The sequence below is a fragment of the Podarcis muralis genome, chromosome 8 (genome assembly GCF_964188315.1).
Source record: "Podarcis muralis chromosome 8, rPodMur119.hap1.1, whole genome shotgun sequence".
NCBI lineage: Eukaryota > Metazoa > Chordata > Lepidosauria > Squamata > Lacertidae > Podarcis > Podarcis muralis.
Genome location: NC_135662.1, coordinates 72,846,124 through 72,865,384, shown reverse-complemented (window position 1 = coordinate 72,865,384; position 19,261 = coordinate 72,846,124). Strand labels below are relative to the sequence as shown.

At 42.7% G+C, this 19,261-nt stretch overlaps 1 protein-coding gene across 1 annotated transcript in view; it reads right to left on the bottom strand.

The window, feature by feature from the left end:
- The window catches only part of CDH12 (cadherin 12), a 688,633-nt gene extending 670,026 nt beyond the window's left edge, over positions 1-18,607 (bottom strand). The window contains exon 1 of the mRNA XM_077933347.1: positions 18,191-18,607. The gene's annotated coding sequence lies outside the window, so the exon portion shown is untranslated. The remainder of the gene's footprint in view (positions 1-18,190) is intronic.
- Between the last annotated feature and the right edge of the window lie 654 nt (positions 18,608-19,261).

Here is a 19,261-nt window from a genome sequence, read left to right as displayed (position 1 = left end):
TATAAAGCATTTCTGTATGATAATTTCACTAATATGCACCTTTTAAAGGTCTGCTTTCAACTAATAATTATTTTGTGCACTCTGCAAGTCTGAGAGAGGTTAGAGAATGATTCCACAGCATTTGGGCAAATGCAAACTCTGAAGGTTAGCTGTGTTTCTGTTCTCATATCAGTTTGAAAAGATTTTAAGCTGCACAAAATTCTCCCCCTACCCCTACATGAAAGTGAGAAGCAATGCATTGGGATCCAAATTATAGAAAATTCTTGGGCTGCATCTACACTGACCTGTTAACATTATTTCCCCCTATTACAACAATATTAGATATGTTGTTCTAAAACATCGCAGGGCACACTTCTTAATTAAAATGTTTTTGACCTTTTTTAAAAAAAACAACAACATACTTCCATATGATTTGCCATATTTCAAAAAGTAAAAATCCAAACACAAAAGTTGTTGAGTTTTTTTAAGGCAATCGCCCGATAGCTCTGAGCTGCCCATTCCAGAGCCACAGCCTGAACCAGAGCCACCAGCACACAATATTATATTATTATTATTATTATTATTATTATTATTATTATTATTATTATTATAAAAAAAATCCAGGACATTTGCTTTAAAATGTAAAATTCCCCCTGGATGGGCATGTAGGACCCCCAAAAGAGGACATGTCCTAGAATTCCAGGATGTATGGCAACCCCTAAGTACAGTGGTACCTCTGGTTACGAACGCTTCTGATTACGAACACTTCAGGTTACGAGCTCTGCTGCCCCGGAAGTAGCTGCTCCTGGTTGTGAACTTTGCCCCAGGATGCCAGCGGAAATCACACGTCAGTGGTGCACGTGCAGCAAGAGGCCCCATTAGCGAAAGCGTGCCTCGGGATAAGAACGGTTTCAGCTTAAGAACGGACCTCTGGAACAAATTATGTTCGTAACTGGAGGTACCACTGTAATACCCAGCAACACCATTTCCAAAGAACAGTTTCTTTCCCTGCTGGTGGTTGCACTGCTCTGCCCTTTGGTGCCACATCTAATTCCTCCCTCCCTCCCTCTGTGTCCTTTCCTATCTGGCACTCAAATACCATTGCAGGTGGATCAGAGCTTGAATGCAGTAAAAAGAAAGAAAGAGGTAAAACGCTACATAGGGACATATGAGCAGTATTTCACCAGTTTAGCAGCATAAAATGAATAAGAATTAAGCGATACAAAATGCAAGTTCATAGTGCATTATGGAAATAAAAGGTAGGACGCCATGTGTCTATCTACATTATCAAAACCATTCCTTAACGTTAAAAACCATGTGTGTAGATCTGCCCTTTGAACTGAGGCTAAACAGGGCAGTAGATTTCCTGCGTGTGAGAAGCACATTCAATTTCTTTCTCCAGGCCTGCCCTTTGGTTAAAAATACTATAAATCTTGTAAAACCTATCTGAGCAGAGGCCAGGGCAGGGCAGGGGCAAACATGAAAGCACATGCGCATGACCTAAAGCAACAGTGGCTTTGTACATCAGTCCTTTGAAAGAAAACAGGCATTCATAGATAGCAGAGGAAGAACCTCAAAGGAAATATGGTGCCTTGGCCCGGCCAGATTGGCAAAACCTGATCCATTTTAAGATTTAATTAAATCTTGCACTCGGCATTAAGATGCCACAATTAGGATATAATGACCCCGGAGATGTGCCATTATCATCATCCATTTGGTCTATTTATTGGGTTTTGATGTTAAGCAAAGTATGCAGAATGTATTACATACGAGTCCAAACCAAGATGAATGCCTTGCTTTCCTCTACAGTATTGATCTATGCTGCATTCCAAAAATCACATATGCATAAATATTAGGTATTGAAAAAGTACTCTGTCATTGTACAGGAGAAGCATTTCATTAGCTGCACTAAATTACTCGCCTCTAAACATGCAGGTCTGTTCACGGTATTATTTTTATTATTAAAGAATCCGGTTTTCTCTTCTCCTACCACAAATTATTTCATGATTATCTTTCCCCTTTGCATTGTTGCAATGGTGAGCTACAGTCAATTATATCTAAAATCCCTTTGGCCAATCAGAAGGCCTGATTAGTGGCCGTCTAATTACGGGATAATAAATGGGGAAGTGACAAGTTTCCTCTTCCTCATTTATTCCTGTAATTAAATGGCATACTGCACATCAATCATATAATCTATGTTATTAGGATTCACAAACTTTTTGGGGAGGGCGCTCACATTTTGCTCTGCTGGCAGGGGGCATTCATCAAGGTTTATAGCCACCTGTCAGATAATCAAAGAGCACTAAGTAGCTGATAATGACCTCCAGGTAGGATGGGAAATAATCAGCCAGACATCTTGCTAAGAGATTTCAGGAATCTACGCTTTCCGTGTAAGCGGTACAAAGAGCAGTACAAATGTGAGCAGTGTTTGCTATGGAAAATAGTTAAGGTTTAGATCTGAGATGGCCAAGCAGCAGCTTACACAAGCAACAACAATAGTTCATAGAACTGTATAGTTGGCAGGTACCCGAAGAGTCATCTAGTCCAACTCCCTGCAATGCAAAAATCTGAACTAAAGCACTCATGACAACATAGGTGCCATCTATGCGTGGCCATGGAGGCCCAGGCCCCCACAAATTTTAGATGAAGGGAAGTGGCGCCCACTCTGTGGGTTGTCTGCCTGACATGTCAGCATGCCCCCGCCATGTGCGTGAGTGACATCAGTATGCCACGGGACATGCTGATGTCACACACGCCACAATGACATCACGTGGCCCCGTGCTCCCTCTGCCGTACGGGCAAGGTGGCTCGCCTGCATGGCAACAATCCTGTGACATAGGTTAGCCCAGGCATAGGCAAACTCGGCCCTCCAGATGTTTTGGGACTACAACTCCCATCATCCCTAGCTAACAGGACCAGTGGTCAGGGATGATGGGAATTGTAGTCTCAATACATCTGGAGGGCCGAGTTTGCCTATGCCTGGGTTAGCCTAAGTGACTGGCCTAAGGTCACCGTAGGTGGGGATTTGAATCCTGATTTCCCAGATCCTAGCCCAGGGCTTTAACCACTACATCACACAAGCTCACAGCATTACACTTTCAATGCACATATCCTTCAATGCACATTTATATCCCACCCTTCTTCCAAGAAACTAAAGGCAGCATGTGGAGGAAAGAACCAGCTCCCATTTTTATCGTCACAAGAACTCTGTGAGATAGGTTGGCTGGCTTAAGGTCATCCAGTGGCTAAAAGCTTTGGATCCTGGTCTCCCAGGACCTAGGCCAACTCCCTAAACACATTCCAAAGCAACTCTCCAAGTGGGGCAGGACCGCTATGCTAGCTTTCCAGCAGGTAGAGGTCTGAGGTACTTATGTGGGTCAATAATGTCATTGACCTGTATTGATGGATGAAGCTGAGTTGACATTTGGCTGATGGGTGTGGCTGCCTACAGACCACTGGCTTCAAATGACACATGGAATTGAGCAGTATCAAAGACTTCCAAGAACAGAGAATGTCAAAGCCTTCAGTGCAATGAAGTGTGCAAAACTTTTTGGAAATAATTATATAGCCAATGTTTCTAAAGCTGTTCTTTTCTCTATTTTCACAGTAAGTGAATTTGAGAATGCAGCTGGGTTAATGAGTGTTGAAGACAGCTTTAAAATTGGACCGGTATTACAATGTTAATGAGGCAAATGCTCACAATTTAATGAAATGCTTCAGTCATTTCCCTCTCTCCACATTCGTCGCTCCAGTTGTACTTTCGAAATGGTCACCACATGATTTCATCGTATAGCATTTCCCAGTTTTGATTTAGTCAGACAAGAAAAAAGAAAAAGAAAGATCTGCAACGCATGGGAGCTGAGAGATTCTTTCTTGAAAGACGTTTTGAAAATAATGTATTTGAAACAATAATAATAATGCCTCTTTCACCTACCACTAATGACCACTTGTTAACTTCCTGTGGTCCCATTTCTCATTCTCTTCTGAGATGGAAAGTTTAACAGCAATGTTAGCAGTGAGGAGGGGGGGTGTGTCACCCCTGTACTTTTAAAACATCAGTCGCTTTCCCCCCGAATGAATCCTTGTATCATGTAATCTTCAGGTCTTTTGCTCGTGATAGAAACTGATGGAACATCTTTTAGAAAAAGCAGACAATCTATTTCCCTCCAATATCCAGGGTGATGTTGGTCGCTCTCTTTTTTATCTGTTACTTACATAGTTTGGTAACAAAACTGCTTGCTTTAGATTTTTTTTCTTCCCTTCTGTAACTCACCAGACCATAAATCGTGGAAGCAGGAAAAGCTAATGAATCTGTTTCTCAGTGCCAACAGATTTCAGCTTTGGCGTGCGTTCACCATAAATGCTGAATGTTCTCTTAGCACCACTGAGCAGTGGTTTGCAGACTGGTGTCCCTAGAAATTGCAGGGGCTTGCAGAAACGTATCAGGAGTTTCTTGATCAATGGTGGTGGACAAAGATGTGGCCGAAACGTGGAGACCCAGCTGACACAAGGCACTTTGTGCTATCAGTTGTTGTTGTTTTGAAAGCCCTAGAATAGAGGGAGGCAACCTGCAAACATCCAAATGCATTCTGAACTGTCGGCTGCCCGTTCTTATCATCTCGGTTTCTTTCAGAACAATTGTGCCTCCTTGCAGCAATCCCCGCAGAGGGAAGAAAGGTTGGCAGCGCTGAGAAAGAAATGTTTGTGTTCACTCTGTAGCAAGTTCACAGCTAGGCAGCGACGTTGCCTCCTTCCCTTTCCTCTAGGTGCCTGGAATGGCCCGGCAGCGTGACATTTGCAATAAATGAAAAGCCTCTGGAAGCTATCAGTGTGCTTTCAAACTGGCACACTGGCGGCACTTTGCATGCAGGCCATGTTGTGGACCTCAGTGGAAGCAAGGGGAAAGAAATAGGGGCAGCTTTCATTGTAAATAATCTGCCACAGCAGGTCAGGTCACCTAACCTTCCCCACTGGAAGGGGGGGAAAGCCAGTAGCAAGAAAACAGAGAGGGAGTCAAAGGTCTCATTTTGACTAACAGCTGGGCCGTCTGTTCACCCAGATGGAGTCACAAGAGGCAGGTGTCACACAGTCACTAAGAACCCTGACCCTGGTCTGCTTTTATCAGCCTCTGACTGTAGCATCATAATTTACCAGCAGCTAGCAAGGCTTGGCGCCTCCTGGTCCAGCAAAGTGAGCTTTCCGGTAATCACTGGCTATCTCCAGGAGGAAGGGGTGGCTCGGCTCATTATTTAGATGCGATAACCTGACCCAAGCAAACATTGGGGGAATATAACGGGCTAAATGACACTCTGCAAATCATACCGTGCCATGATCCATCATTAACCTTAGTGAGCCATTGCATTACTGGAGCAGCCTTCTAAATGAAGAGGTCACAGTTGATTTAAAAGCTCCAGAATTTGTTAATGCTCCAAGGACTTGTATTCTATTAAAATGTCCGGCTCAGGCATTTGAATGTGTGTGTGTGTGTGTGTGTGTGTGCTCTCACACACTCTCAGTACAGAGAATTGGTTTAATGGTTGGCTTAAATTTATTGCCTTTTTTGCTTCCAGGTTAATGATGATACATATATGTAGGGTTGTGCCAAAAAATCTCCAGGTTTTATTGCTGGAGCTGAAAAATAGGTATTTTTTGAAGGGTACAAATGTTTCCTGGAAAAATGCTTCGTGTGGAATATCAGACCCTGCAAATGTCCATATTTCCAAGAGACACCCCTGATTTAGAAAAGTGTCCTGGTTTCTAACTGGATCCCGGAATGTCCCTCTTTTCCTTAGGACGTCACTATTTTCATTGGAGAAATGTTGTAGGGTAAGGAATTATTCGACCCCAAGCCATCTGAAGGCAACCTTTTATAGGGAAGGGTTTAATGTTTTATTATGTTTTTATACATGTTGGAACCTGCCCAGAGTGGCTGGGGCAACCCAGTAAGATGTGTGGGGTATAAATAGTAAAATTATTGTTATGGAATGGGGCGTCACTCTTTTCATCTGAGAAATGTTGGAGGGTATGGAATATGCATTCCCGCCCCCACCCGGAGTTCTGTTTAGCTGCTGTTGCTGTGGCACCAACTCCTTCTCCCCAATTAGTTATTCTTTCCCCTTCCTGAGCTAGTGTGTGATCCCAGCTCATTAGGGATCACGTCATGAGCGTGATGATATCATGACTGTTATGTATCCAATCTGATTTGACTGTGTGACGACACCGCTGGGAGCAAGAGAAGCAAACAGAGAGGGAAATGAACAGAGGGCAATGTAAATGAACGGGGAAACATTTTTGCAAGCAGTGCCAAAACAATTATCAAAAGTGGTGAATCATTTTTCAGCCATGCCAAAAAATGTGGCATGCACATATATGCAAACACACACAAAACTGCCTTTCCGCACACAAATATTTATCACTCATACTTGTTGAAAGGACAAATAAGAAAGTCACTGGGGATGGAAAGCTTCAAAGCCTTGCAAGCAGCTCAGAGGAGAGTCTGGCAGGGATGGTACGGAAATTAAAACAGCATTGGCTAATGTGAAGCGGCAATTCATGAAGAATTAGCACTGCCCTTCAGAGCAGTTTTACTGAATTGAACCTAGGAGGGTTTTAAGATTAAGCCATTTAATTGCTGCTTTAGGAACTCTGGATTTTGCATAGCCATGAGTCCAGGTGTTAATACTGATTCTTCTCTGTTCAGTTCTGATAACAGGCCTGAATCTCAGAACCAATTAAGAGGAACCTTTCAAAGATTTCCTCCCAGTTTTTAATACATCCTCAGGCTTTGCTTTAATTGGGGACACTGCAGGAATTTGGGGGTATTGCACTGTGAGGAAGCCAAACACTACATTAAAAAAGGAGGGGTTGGCTCTCCTGTGAGTTCTCCTAAGCCGACATTTCAACCAAGACTTATTTCCCTGCTGTTTGTGTTAGGCGGTTTGTTTTCATCCTGAAAGACCAGCTGAAAACGTGAAAATTCACAGATAAAGGAAGGGCAAATCCCCACACAAAATCAGGGGAAACCCAGAAATGTCCCTCAGCTAAATCAAACGCCTACAAGCCGGGGCCCTGTCCTTCTGTCATGCTTCAATCCCTGACAGCCCCTGCAGCTGAACAAATCCTTCCCCCTGACCTTAACATAGCAAAAGCAACAGTTGTGGAAGCAAGAGGGGAGAGGTAAAAGGGAATGTCCTTCTCTATGGCTATCCTTTCCTTTCCTCTCACCATTATCACCCAGAATGATGCTGGATGTGTAGTCATGACTGAGGATTGCTAATGGGTGCTAGGGATGACTTTGGGGAGTTTGGATGTCAATTCTGGTTCTCTCATCCTCTCCCCCCACAAATGAAATTCAGTTCTCTACCTTTCTGCAGCAAGTTGGCTTTGGGAAAACTTTGATCATAAACATCCACTGCCTTGTGGGACCTGAAGGAGCGTCTCCACCCCATCGTTCAGCCTGAGGTCCAGTGCCAAGGGCCTTCTGGCAGTTCCCTTACTGTGAGGTGAGGTTACAGGGAAGCAGGGAGAGGGCCTTCTGGGTAGTGGCGCCCACCCTGTGGAAAGCCCTCCTGTCAGAGGTCAAGGAAATAAACAACTACCTGACTTTTAGAAGACATTTGAAGGCAACCCTGTTTAGGGAAGTTTTCAATGTTTGATGTTTTATCGTGTTTTTAATATTCTCTTGGGAGCTGTCCAGAGTGCCAGATGGGTGGGGTATAAAATAATAATAATAATAATAATAATAATAATAATAATAATAATAATAATTTAATTGGGAGAAGGAAAGTCTACAGACTATGCTCTGCACAAATCCAGAGTGGAGTCCCTATGATTGTTGGATTGTGCCTTGTATGCCTTATTTTGGCAACTCCTGCAGCCAATCTGGTGCCAAACATTTTGCTCTGCTATCCTTTGCTCCCTTGGACCACATCAGTGTGGCCAAGGAGGGGGGTGTCTTGTCATCTGGGCAGCCCAGGACCTCCATACACACTGCCCAGGCTTGCATCCCAGGAAGGTCACTTTGATGCTGCTAATGCAATGGTTTGACTTCACCCTAGAAGGTGCACTCCATTGCCTCCTGAGGCGGACAGAGGCAAACAACAACAACATCTGCATCTGCTTTTCCACATAGCCACCACTGCTCTTTAAGGTGAGCTTGAAAGGGTCTAGGCAAAATAGTTAAAGGAATGTAGAGGGAAATGCATTGTGTGTGGTTTTTTTTTATAAAAAAATAATAAAAAAAAGATTCCCTCTCTCTCTGACGTCTCACACAGCTCCGTAGTGATGGCCATGGAGGAAAAGAATCTAAAGAGCAAAACTTAATAACCTTAAACACATTTACTTGGATGTAATTGATTTCAGCCTTAGGGCTCTTCTATATATGCCAAGAATACTGACATTTCAGCCCAGGTGGGTCAAGCTGATATCCAAGCTGTAGCTCAAAGGAACACCACCAGGGGAATTTTCTACAGAGCAGCTCACAGAATAGGTTAGTGCATTATTTCAAATGCCAGCATCCAATCTAAGTCAGTTATAAGCCACTTAGAGAGCAATGGCATTCCATCCACGTTATATCTGACCAACCTAAAATGCTCCCAGGTCAGCCGCCATCATTCAAGATAGAACACTAAGTTATGTGCACATGATGTTCCGTGTGAACGACTGCTTGGTGTTGTTTTGCTTGCTTTTTCACTCACACTACATACAGCAACTACTATTTGACCCTTTCTGTTGCTGTCCAGTACCTAAGGTACTTTCCCCCTCCTCCCTCCCTCCCTCCCTCCCTCCCTTCCTTCCTTCCTTCCTTCCGTTGCAATGATTGCAGAAAGTTGCAATCTGCAGGAGTCCTTTAGATGCATTTCATAATCAAAGTTGGTCTCTCTGTCTGTCTATTTCACACACTTATAATTCGCAGTAAAAACCTCAAAAATAATTATGGGTTTAAAGGTTTGGGCTGTGAGCAGCTGGGGCAGAGCTGCTACACCAGATACACAGCAAGTGGGTCATTATTGCTTACTGAGAGGGGGAGGGGAAGGGAGAAAGTGGTGGGGAGGTTGATGTCGTGTAAATGATGACCGCCTCTTTCCATATGAACCTACTCAGACCCTGAGATAATCTTCTGAAGCCCTCCTTCATGTGTCGTCTCCTCCTCTAGAGGTCTGGAGGGTGGCAACACAAGAACGGGCCTTCTCTGCAGTGGCCCCCTGTCTGTGGTATACTCTCCCCAGGGAAGTTCACCTGGTGCCTTCATTATACACCATTAGGCACCAGGCAAAAACATTCCTTTTTAACCAGGCCTTTGGTTGACCTGATTGACATATTCTACCCTTTTAAAATGTGCCTCTTTTGGTGGGTGGGGGTGTTGTTGGGTAATTATTGTTCTTATTTTGATTTTATACATTGTGATCTTTTCTGTGAATTGCCCTTAGACCTCCGGGTATAGGGCAGTATATAAATTCAATCAATCAATCAATCAATCAATCAATCAATCAATGCACCAGTAGGACCAGCACATTAGCTTCACTATTGTATTTGCATCATGCCAAACTCCTCACCCCCTCAGTAAGCAATAAGGTCCCACCTGCTGGGAATCTAACATATTCATCCTACCAGATAATCTACTTCTGGCTCTGAGTCCATCATTCTGTCTTGAACACTGGCCGGCTGGATTCCTCAAAACATTCCATTTGGTGTGGCCACACCATTTCTTTCACTAATTTGCCAGTGAGAGGATGACTACATATATCAGTCAGTTGTGACACATCAACAGGCTAAAGAAAGCAGGGGCCAGGGAAGGCCCTCACTTTCACTTTACAAATGTTTCCTGTCTTATATGGAATTTTTATTTGCCACAGGTGAACAGTTATTTACATGCCTGAAGTAGATGATGTAAGCATTATTTTCAATTCTACAGTAGGAAACCCAAATATGACAACCACCAAACAAGTGTCTGGAACGGAAAAGATGATTTACATATATTCGTTTTAACATTTTAATCCTAATTTCACCCCCAAAGGTGGCTAGTAACAGTCATTAAAAACATCAGTTAGAATTTTAAAAATTAACAGAACTACCCCCTAAAAGCAGTAAAAGCAGAAACAATCAGCAGTAAAAACAGGCAGCGAAGTAGAAATTAAATATATCATCCACTGAAAGCTGAGCAGAATTGGATTTATTTTAACCATACTTAAAACTAACAGAATAGATACCAACTGGTTATTCCTAGAAAGAGAGCTTTATAACCAAGGTGCCACTACCGAGTAGGCCGGAAATCACAATGATCAAAAGTCTCACAAATAGGCAACAAACATTTGGCTCTCCTCGTAGCTGTGTATTTCATCCTAGAAGTGAACTGTGCAGGTGAATGGACATTTGCCTATAGAAGGAATTTGTCTCTCTGTGTTAAAAATAAAAAAATGCTGGGGAACTTATGAGTGATGAAGAGAACAGCTGCAAAGTTTATAGGGCTCCAAAGAACTTTATATGAAAATGTGTATATTGCCTTGTCATATTTATAGAAGAGTCATTGCACACGCTAATGAATTGTAACCATCTCTAGGGCAGAATATATCAACCCCATTAACTGTGCTGCAGAACAACATAAACTAGAAAGAGAAGTCTTCTAACCAGCTGTGAACAGCAAGCTGTCAACCACTTTTATAATTGTAGGTGATTAATCTCCCTACTCCAAGTTATTAATTAATTTATTGGGCTTAAATAAATTTGCATATGGCCAAAAACTCAGTGCAGATAATCAAAACCTCTATCACTCATTATGAGAAAATCATTATCTATCATCTATCTATCTATCTATACATACATACATATGACCAAACTTACCCCAAAATAGCAACAGAGGCCCTTAATTTGCAAGAAACCAAGTAAAACTGGCTTGTTAAAATTGGCCACTATCAGTGAATTGATTAAAGCCTTGGTTAATTCATTGATTAACTCACACCTAAAGAAACATGGGAACTGAAGTTAGCTCCTCAATGAGCTACAATTTCCAGAACCCTTAACAATTCCTTGGGGGAATCCTTTCTTACTCTGGGATCAGGAAAGCTCCATTGCTTTGGGATAACTTGGTGATAAGTATCAGCATGATCACTCTGCCTTCTGCTTTTGCAGGAGATTTAAACAGCTACCTCTGATAACTGGGTTATGAAATTGCATCTAGGGCTATCCTCTCTCCATGCAATCAGAGGAATGACTGAATAACCTACAGTGATGGGCAGGACTTTGGGCCATAGATCTGGGACCCCACTCAGAAGATGAAACAAGAGAATCTCAAATGCAAGAAGGGTGGGACGCCACAGTTTGAAATAAGCAAAGTGATGCACATTATGTTCTAAAGGGCCAGTAAGTCCAGATTCTAACATTTTCTAAGTGCATCGCTAAAAACCTATAGCCCTACTTTAAAGCAGCTAGGTTTTACCTCCAAGAAACCAACACGAGAGAGCTAAGTGCATCTCAAGACAGCACTAAACCAATGACATAAATGCATAATATACTCTCTCCCCAAAGATATTAGTGTTTGTAGAACACAACCAGCTCCCAAGTCCTCCTGAAAGTGGACTCAAATGTTGTCATCTACAGAAATGTATGTCCTATCATGATGCCTAGTTTCTTGAAATCCAATTGTTGGCTAAATTCTATAGTACTATAGAACAGGTGCTGGAGGGAGGAGTGGACAGGGAACAGGGAGGGAAAAGGAGCTGTTCTGAGGTTTTATGGGGCCATTGCCTTTATAAAATGCTGGATTCTGGTTTACTGTGCCTTTTGCAACCAGCTCGTTGAGTAAAAGCTGAAGATCATAGTCCATTTTTCAAAAAGAGTAGTGGATGACCCTGGTCTATACGCCTCCTTAGAAGCATTTGTCTATGCAGCCTCTATTGCCGACACCAACAGTAACTCACGTGCATGGAAAATGGCTTTGCAATACCTTGACTATGAGAGGTGCCATATAAAACCAAATTCTATTCTCCTTTAGAAATGACTCATAAAAAACGTCACCCCTTTAAGTGTGTGTGTGTGTATATATATACACACACACAAAGCCGTCTGTGTGTTTATACATAACACTTAAAGTGGAGGCATTTTTACGAGCCATTTATAGCATAGAAGAGAATGGCGTTGTGAAGCAGAAGCTTCCATACTCAAGACCTCTCAAAGCACTTTACAAATCAGTGGGTTAGAAGCTGGAAATGAAGAGGCTGCATGCAAACGCATTTAAATTGTGTATGTACATTACACACACTTTCATTTTATACATGAGCAGAGATCCCATATTTAAACTGTGGGACTTGGGATATTACCAGATTGATATTCATGAACCATAAAAAAACCCTCTCATCTACTTAATGCTCGTTTTAAGCCAGGGCTGTGCAAATTTGTAGCCTACGGAGACAAACACCCAATCAACTTAGTGCTGTGCTGAAAATTTCTTTCTCCCCCCTCCTTTAACCATTCTTCAACAATTAATAAGAAAAGAAATTCCATTCAAATGACGTCAAACAGATGGGGACATTTCAATGAAATCCTTGTAAGTTGGAACTCTGGGTTTTCATTATGCTCACCTCACCAAGTCAAGAGATATTTTGTTGATGTCTTTTTTTCTTACATCCTACAAATCAACACTTTAGTGGTCCATACTCTGCAGCCTTCTCTAAATAATAAAAAGAGATGTTTAGGGCTACTTTCTTTTTCCTACTCATATTGAAATACTGCACCTCAATGAGGCCAAAGTTAGATTCACAAAATGTTTAGGGGTATGCATACCCCAAGAAAAAAGCAGTGTGTGTGTGTGTGTGTGTGTGTGTGTGTAATTTTTGAAGAAGAAAATCTGTGTGGAAAGGTATGGTTTTTCTAAGGTAAAAGCAAGACTTTAATTAAAAACAAAATCAGTGAATACACCACTCTCAGGCACTCAGAAGCCAGCTTCGCATACTTCAATTAAATCTCATGGGAAGATGCCCTAAGGGAAAAAAATATATAGCAATTTTTAGATTTTCCTCTTAAACCAATGGGGGTGAAACAGAGCTTTAGATTTCGCATACTACATTTGGACCTGAATCGTGAATCCGATCAGAAGAACACAGAGCAGATTTGAAACACAATGGCCTGCTTCCAACTGCTACAGATACAAGGCGCTTCATGTGGTCACTGTGAACCACACACACAATCCGACTCAAAGGTTTTCATCATTTTCATGCAATGTATTAATTGTGCTGTCATTCTAGATTGAAATTATTATATTCATTGCTATAAACCACTTTTTAAAAGTACAGTTTGGGTATTGTCAAACAGAAAGTGAGTTTGACAATAGGAAAAGTGAGCTTGACTAACAGGAAACAATAAAATTCCCCAGGAGGAATAGCTTTAAATCTAGCAATTAAAGTATACATGACAATAAAGAGACCCTCACATTACAGCTTTGGAAATTTGGATTCAAATCTTAGGTCAGCAAGTGGACTCCTTTGGGCTAGTTTTCAATCTTGAGCATCTTTTCCATCATCTGGAAAGTTGAATTAACAAAAAGCCAAGTTTAGAGGAATTTTGGGTGCCTTTTTAGGTTAAATATGATGCCACACTTTGCACAGTGTAGAAACATATTTCAGCTTTCAGCTGAATTCAGCAGAAATAAAGTCCAGTTTCAAAGAACCATGTACAGTAGCCTAATTATGTTGGTCCTTGGTGCATTTTCAATATCTGCCTATAATTTTCAAATTCCAGAATAAGCATGAAGAGAGTCGGAATGGGTCATGCATTTCTTTTCTATTTCCAGGCCCAATTCAAAGTGTTGGTTGTAAACTATAAAGCCATAAATGACTTAGGCCCATGACCCATCTTTTCCACCATGAACCTGCCCATACACTTACATCACCATTGAGGACCCTTCTCTGGTTACCCCATCTGAGGGAGGTTTGGAGTGTGCTAACAAGGGACAGTGCTGCCTCCCCATCTGTGGAATGTTCTCCCCTGCAAGGCCCACCTGGCATTGGCTTTGTTATGCTTTCAGTGCCAGGTGGAGAGATATTTCTGCTCCAGGTATTTGATGGTATGGCATGATTATGGTTACTTTTATGCCTGTTTTAGTTGATTACCACAGATGTTTTGTCTGCTATGATGGTGTTGCTATGACATTGTTTATATGGCTTTGCATTAGTCTTGGGACTTTCAGAAATGAGCACTCACACTTTACATTGTGGGTGCCCTTTGCGGGATCGTGCATGGTGCTACAGTTCCCAGGGAGCTTACTGGCAAGCAGGGGCTGGCTTGCCCCTCAATGTTAATTTCTGGAGGTTCACACCCAGCCTAAGTAATCAGGTTTCTTGCTGGGAGGTGGAGCCAGCCCCATTTATAAATAGGGGTGGAGCTCTGGAGATTCACCCTCCCTACCCTCCCTTTGTTTAATGTTTCTGTTTGCAGGTTAACTTTTTCTTCCTGTTTAGCGGGCACTGCTATGTTCTTTGACTGGTTGCTGTTGAAGGACCAGGAAGAAATTTTCTTTCATTGGTAGGTTTTGTCTTCCCCATAGCAATTTGTCACAACTTTGGCAGTTATGGCCTTGGGTGGAATCCTTTAGTCTTTTCTTCCCTATAATGGGGAGGGGGGAAATTGGTGACTCACCCCCCTACAGTGGCGATTCCAGGGTCCCCTCTTAAAAGGGGTTATATATATGGGTGTCGCTGGCCATACACTGAAAGGTCGTCAGTGAACTATCCTGCATGTGAGGATATGGGCTTGGCTGCCTGCTACACTTACATCTTGCAGAGCACCCCCATATCCCATTTACCCTGATGAGCCCCAGTCCCCCCCGGCTGGGGGACTGGGAGGGATACATGCCCAAGGCCTAAGCTAAGGTCTTCCTACATTCGGAAGTTTAATAAAGTTGTGGCCTAATTTTAATTCCATATAATGTTGTAAGAGTCTTTGTTCCTTCCTTATGACCCCTGAGGGCTGGGGCTGTCGCCACCTGGTAACGCAATAGCATTTAAGAAGTTTAATAAAACCAAACTAAACACCTTCAGATGGAATTGCACCTTACATACATGAGCCCAGTGACTTTATGGAGTTATTTGCAGCCAGCGAGGGCAACTGGGATCTGTCCATGGTACTGATTCCCCTGACCGCTGCTTCCAATAGCTTGGCTTGGCTTGGCCAGAACAGCTTTGGTCTGACTGCATTCATGTCCTATGTGAGCATCAAGTGAATATGCTACTTAGTGAAAGCTGGAGGCTAGAAGCAGAAAGAGTCTGATTCATACTGAGGGTGCAAGGGATAGAGATGTGGGCATCATGGCAGCTTGTCCAAAGACCTATGCACACTTAATGATGCAACTGGGCATGTGAAAAGGCATACTGGTTCTCAATTCATCAGATTAATTCTGGATGTATAGCAGATGTCTTCTTAATAAATTTACCCCTCTTCCTATATCAATTGTAATTCAGAAAAGTGATGGGGTTACTACGCAGAGAGACAGCTGCTTTACTGTGTGACTTACCCAGGCTGGACATATTCTTCCCAGGCAACTACAACAGAGTGCTAATGTGACAATTCAACCTAAGGAAAGCTAATACATATATTCTTATCAAAGGCTTGGTAAGTAAACAACTTTGCAACTGTGGAGGCGGCAGCAACCACACTACTTAGGACATCTGCAGAACATATCTCAGAAGGTCTCTGTCATCTGGGATGATCCACAGTGTAGTTCTCTTCCTCATTGGTGTTTTTTTTAATTTTTCAGAGGAGGTGATGTTGACATCACTGGCTCCTCCCATTCAGTCCTGTGTTTCTGATGTTACCAGGGTGGCGCATGAAATTACACAAGCTGCACTGACTCCCTCTTGGTAAGATAATGTCCAACGGGATACTTGTTGCAAGTAACTTCTATTGAACTTGTGGGATTTACATTTGAGTAAATGTTATTGGGATTTCAGTGCCAAGGGATAGCAGATGCATCTTAACAAAATTTTTTTGATAGGAAGTTTTTTTGTTTCAAATTAAAATATTAAAATTTCTTTTAAATGTAAACTGGGCTGAAAACTATTTTGAACTACTGATTGCGAAGAAGGTCCTTGTTTTAATCTTGGCAAGAAAATGACAGCCCTATCCTGGATGCAGGCAACAAACTTGAATAGACTGGCATCGGTCACCAGTATATGGTGCAGATATAACAAGTGGTCATTGTTGAGTTGGCTGTGAAAGTGGATGGGCTAACAAGTCCTGAGCATATTCTTGTTGAGCAAAACTTCCTTCTGCCATGCTGAATAGAACATAAGCTGTGGGAGACCTCACAGTCTCCAGCTGCTGTACAGTCCAACCAAACAAATAGGGAATGCCACAGGATTGGCACAGACCACAGAAATTTTGCAAGTGAATTCAAAAGCTGACTGGCAAAAAAAACAAAGGAGGCACAAAATGTTGTGTGTGGGAGACAAAACTGTATTTTTTCTGGTGTAGCTTTTCTTATTAAACCATGATGTGCCTTATTATGGAGAACAGAGTGATTATATTACTGCACAGTTTCCAAAAATGACCCTTTGATCTTGGTACAGGTGAGCATCAGGCAAGTAGCTTGATCAGTTAAGATGTAAGCACCGCAGTTCAGGCGCTGATATGTTCAAGAGGACTACAAATCAATTCTGCAATTAACTGCTTATGACTTTGGTGGTATAACCATCTGGCTTCTCCTTCTTGGGGACATATTTGTAAAACTCCTAGGAACCCTCCCAACAGTTAGTGGCAACCACTGAAACATCTAATCAAGTCTTAATGGGGGAGAAATAAAGACCTCCTGACCAGTTCATGAATAATATGAGAGACTGAATTCTCAGTACTGTTCTTCCATTCATTGCACTTATTATTAATAATATTTTGCCTTGCATCCATTGAGGTGTGCATTGAAAAGTGCATAGCTTGACATTAACACCTGCTCTGTATGCTGAAATGGTTATGCTTTTGTTGGTCATGCTGGAAGTGGAAAACAATAAAAGCAAAGGAAATACAAATGACTTTTTTTTCCCCCTTCTTGGTTTTCATCCAGCAGTACAGCAGTTTCTATTTTCCTAACAAGCATCTTGTGGATATGTTTTACAATGTACGGATGAGGGGATGTGCAGTATTGTGAAAGATCACGGAACCCAGAAACAAAATCCATTGGCCACCTATTTCCTCCCCCCCCCCCACTATGGGAAATACTTTAACTTAGACAATATGTGTGCCTCTTATTAGTAAAGATCAGAATACAAAGCTATCAAAGTCACAGAACTGTGTGTCACATTTCTAATTTGGGGGGGATTAAATATCTAGAGAGAGAAAGCAAGATTCCTCTGCTCCCACCCCGATCTCTCACATGCAAAAGACAAGGCTTCGGTGAATGTTTACAATTTGGTGCTAAATAGTTCATTTAAATGCTTATTTAAGAATTATGTGAGTTTCACTTATCACCACATGATTAATTTGGGCAAGATCATTTGGGGGGAAAGGAAGCTCCAGTGCTTGCACTGAAATGTCTTATTTGCGACTGCTGAATTAGATTCTTGCTTAGAAATGGAACCTGTAATCCAGTTAAACAACAGGTAATAGGAACTGGAGAAAAGTTGCCTTGCAGTGCTTTTCTTTGGAACACAAAGGAACCAAACCCCCTCTTTTAAAAGGTCAGCTTTTCAGCACCTCAAACAGCTGCCACAATTTAAGAAAAAAAATCCTTCAAATAGCATCAGAAATCTCTCACTCAAGTTCTGCACTTAAAGGGGGGGGCAGTCTTCTAATGAACTATATTGCATAATATTTGACACAACTGTTCTCTGGTCCACCAAATTCAAACCATCGAGAGCCCCACCTGTGCATCTTTTAAGCTAGAGGCAAAGGGAAATATTTCTGCACCTTTGCTATTTCCCTTCCCTGCACTTCTGCACAGAGCTGCTGCCTTGCAACCCCTTTCCTCGCTCTCAGATCAATACAGATCACACACTCATCCACTTTCTTGAGAACTTAGTCAAGTTTCCCCTGTCACTGTGTGTGGGACAACCTCCCCCAGGAAGAAAAGGATGCCCGAGGTCATTTCCTCCGTCTTGCAAAAGCCCTCGCCATCCAGTGGCGCAGCGTTTGCAAATCTGCCGATCCCTGTGGGTCTGGGATCTCAGGATGCAGAAGCCACCCGATTGCGTTTCATCATCACCGTTTTGTGTTTTGCTTTTATAAGGCTTACCTGTTCTATGAAACTGCAGCAGGGAAGCAAGCGGCGGCGGCGGCGGCAGCAGCAGCAACAGCAGGAATATGCAACAGCAGCTTCGACCAAGGGAAAACCTTGCCTCGCTATCCCACCGTCGCAACAAACTGTTTTCGCAGGCGTCCTCTTTTCATTCACCAAAGATAAAACAAGAAAGGCAGGCGGGTTGAAACCACTTCCTTACTGGCAGAGGTCGTCTCTCTTCTCAGAAATGACTGGATCTCTCTCTCCCTCTCTCTCTCCCCACATTTACCCTTCAGATCAATACAGCTCTTTAGCAGCAGCTTCAGCTAAACTGCAGCTGATAGAGCCTAGCCAATAGGTACAGAGGATTCCCCTTCTGCAACCCTCCCTCAAAAAGACACACGCAGAGCATGCATTTCAAATGTTATTAGTTGGGGAGGAAAGGCAAAAGTCATCTTAACCCCTTGCTTGAAGCCTAACCTGTCTCTCTTCCCCCTCCATCCCCTGAGTGCAGCTTTCCAGGCTGCCTTGAAAAGACTCCCCAGCCAAGAAAAAAAGCCCAGTTGGAATTATGGAAAGGAGTGTGACCCTGCGAAGCCTCTAAAAGTGTTTTTAACTGTCCAAAGCCTGTCAGCCTCCAGACATCTCTCACTCACACACAACACAAAACAACACAACACAACACACTCAGAGAAAGCAAACTGTAAGCAGTGACGTAGCGTGGGTTGTCAGCACCCGGGGCAAGGCAAGTAATTTGCGCTCCCTAACCCGTGGATTTGCGCCCCCTAACCCATGGATTTGTGCCCCCTAACCCTAACCCCCAGATGTTGCGCCCGATGCGGCCGGCCCCCCCTGCACCCCCCATGCTACGCCACTGACTGTAAGTAATAATCAATTCATGTGCTATAAATCAGCTATCCTGCACACAAACACCTGCTCATGCCATTCGTGTCTACTAATGCAGGCAGTGTTCCATCATGTGAATCATCGAGTTGGAAGGGACCCCGAGGGTCATCTAGTCCAGCCCCATACAATACAGGAATCTCAGCTAAAGCATCCATGACAGTTTCAACCTCCACTTAAAAA